The sequence below is a fragment of the Anoplophora glabripennis genome, unplaced genomic scaffold, assembly GCF_000390285.2.
Source record: "Anoplophora glabripennis isolate ALB-LARVAE unplaced genomic scaffold, Agla_2.0 scaffold5969, whole genome shotgun sequence".
Classification (NCBI taxonomy): Eukaryota; Metazoa; Arthropoda; class Insecta; order Coleoptera; family Cerambycidae; genus Anoplophora; species Anoplophora glabripennis.
The window spans coordinates 1-3,279 of NW_019422042.1; the positions used below are offsets into that span (position 1 = coordinate 1).

Below are 3,279 nucleotides of genomic sequence, written 5' to 3' on the forward strand. Positions count from 1 at the left end.
AGTGTATAACCTTATAAAGTCAATTATTTCAATGTATTAGTGAAGGTACAGTGTTTTTTTTTTGTGTTACATTAGGAAAAAACACGTATATGAATTAAGAAAGAGTCGATATGGTTAGAGTTTACTTTTTGTCAGGGGAAAACGATGTTGTTGCAAGAAGACTATATCAGATGGATTAAATCAACCTATAAGTAAAGAATAAGAAAATGTTTTTCAACATTTATGAGATTATGGAAGTTCACAGGAATTTCCTAACCTCAAGAAACAGGTCAAAAATAGCAAAAATTCATGAATAGGAAAAATTAAAAAAAAAAATCTGCAATCAAATGTTCATTTATATGGTAAAGATCACGCCGAACATGAATCTGCGGTCAGAACTGATGGTTCTTTTTCTAACCTAAGAAAAATGGGTCAATTAGGGTCAGATATCAGGAATTTTAAAAAAATAACAAATTCGCTCCAAGGGGGTTTTCGGGGTCACTGAACACGGATCCGAGGTCAATTTTGCAAAATTCAAAATGGCGGGTCCAAGATGGCCGGCCAAATTTTCAAAAAATAACAGATTCGCTCCAAATTTGGTATATGGGGGTTTTCGGGGTCACTAATCACGGATTCAGGATCAATTTTGTAAAATTCAAAATGGCGAATACAAGATGGCCGACCAAATTTTCAAAAAATAACAGGTTCGCTCCAAATTTGTTATAAGAGGGTTTTCGGGGTCACTGATCACGGATCCGAGGTCAATTTTGCAAAATTCAAAATGGCGAATCCAAGATGGCCGACCAAATTTTCCAAAAATAACGTTAGCGCCTAATTTGGTATGCGGGGGTTTTTGGGATCGCCGATCATGGATCTGAGGTCAATTTTGTAAAATTCAAGCTGGCCGACCTAATTTTCAAAAAATAACAGATTCGCTCTAAATTTGGTATATGGCGGTTTTCGGGGTCACTGATTACGGATTCTGGGTCAATTATGCAAAATTCAAAATGGCGAATCCAAGATGGCCGACCAAATTTTCTAAAAATAACATTCGCGTCAAATTTGATATATGGGGGTTTTCGCGGTCACTGATCATGGATTCAGGGTCAATTTTGCAAAATTCAAGATGGCGGATCCAAGACGGCCGACCAAATTTTCCAAAAATAACAGATTCATTCAAAATTTGGTATATGGGGGTTTTCGGGGCCACTGATCACGGATTGAAGACGGCCGACCAAATTTTCAAAAAATAACACATTCGCGTCAAATTTGGTATTCGTGGGTTTTCGGAGGCGCTGATTACGAATTCAAGGTCAGAATTGCGAAATTCATTCTCTAATATTTTCGGAATTCAATTTTTAGGTTTGTACCGAACCAACCAATAATTGTATGTCACCAATACGCAACAAATCCACCTATCTACCTATTTAGGAGCACTTACCGAATTCGTCCAACCAATCGCTGACCTCCTGCGATGTGAATTTCAGTCTCGTATCGTTCTTGATACTGATTAAGGCTCTCGGATGGAAGGGGTACATGAAGTCCATCTTGTTCAGCTTGATCTTGATCGACAGGTTCTGCAGCACGCTCAACAAGTTCAGCATGAACCCGTCGCCGGCCAACGACCTCTCCTCCATCTGAAGCTGAGATCTCTTTTCGTTGTACTTTAACAGTTGCGCTAAGTAGTTCAGGCAGACGTCCCGGCTCTCCTGGTTGGCCATCATGAAGTGGAAAATCCTCGTCTGGCTGGCCCTCGTGTTTTCCAGCTCCAGCTGCAGCGTCTGGATCAGGCTCTTGTCGCTCGACGAGTTGCCGGAGAAGAATTTTTCCGCCACTTTCGGCTCGTCTTCCGCGAAAACCGATATGGAGAGGAAGGGGCCCAGGAACGACGAGCGCATCATCTCCCGGCCCTGCGCCGGCGTGCATGGCTCCGGCATGAACTGCATCTGCTTCGTTATCAACGTGCAGATCGGGCGGGAGCCGCAACGTATGTCCGCCAGCTCGTACAGGGTTTGGATGGGTATCCTGTGCTCGTCCCCGACTATACTCGCCGTCTGCATCATCTTGAACAAGCTCTGCAGGATCGGACTGAAAACGTTGGAGAACAGTCCCTCGTTCGCGTGCGTCCTGGTCACCAGCTCAGTTAGGAACCCCCTGGGCATGCTCTGTTGCAAAATCGGAGGCAGTAAAGGAGATTTACTGACGTCTTCGTTCGGTACGATGTACCCCTGCACCAGAAGAGTCGTGTAGTGGATTATCTGCGCTCTAAGTTCCGTCAATACGTCGATCAGCGGAGGAATGCTGGATTTTTTCGGGTGATTCCGCTCCTCCACGCTAACCCTATTATAAGAGTCCATCAGGAAGTTCAAGGCTAGTGTCAGCGGTGTGTCATTGTTCTCTTTCGTGACCTTCATCGTTAGCAAGGGTATCGGGCATACTCCAACGGGGCTAGGCGACGGGCTTAGATTCTGCGTGGGGCTTGCGGAAAACGAACCGACGCTAGTCGTCTCGCAAGTGTCCATGACGGCGTTTAAGTTTTTAAAGGGATCGCCACCGTTCGCTATCTGCGACAAGACTTCCATGATGGCGTTGGAGGTTAAGTCACGAATTGACATGTGTGGGTTCTGTTTCATCTGATCCGCCGTTTCCGGTAGATACAGATGCNTGCAAGACCCTCCCGACTGTGGATTGTAGCTGCTCTTCGGTTAGCTCGGTCGACGATGACGTCGTTCGTTGCCTTTGTACGTCTTTCTTCAGGGTGTCTGACTCATCCACCTTAACAAAAAGTAATATCTTGTTTACAAGAACAACAATCGCTTGTTGTACCAAATACGATACGTGCTAGTAATCGTCGGTGACCCAGTGTTGGCCACGTTTAACACATTTTATTTGATATTTCCAATTTTTTCAAGCGATAGAACAATATTCAAATAGTGACGGACATAATTCTTGTGTTTGCAAAGTTACCACCGTGCACTAGAGCTCAATGTTTTGCCGTAATTGAATTCATTATCTGAGAAATGAAACATTTCGAAAAAATATTTATTCTACACATTTTATAAAGTATAGAATAGTATAAGAACATATGCTATTATTCTACGAGTAGTATCCATCATAGCTGTAGAATATTATGTGTCTATGTAGCTCTCGTAGTAATAAAGTAGTTCAATAAAAACATAAAATTCGTCGGTAATATAAAGTTGTAAAAAGAAATTTTTAATTAACAATACTGCGATCACAATAAAAAAAAGTGAATGTCCAATACTTGTCATTTTTGTGTGTACACATGCTGCAAGTGAC

General features: G+C 42.6%; 1 pseudogene; it reads right to left on the bottom strand.

The window, feature by feature from the left end:
* Positions 1-1,420: 1,420 nt before the first annotated feature.
* On the bottom strand, positions 1,421-2,754 carry LOC111692987 (annotated as a pseudogene).
* Between the last annotated feature and the right edge of the window lie 525 nt (positions 2,755-3,279).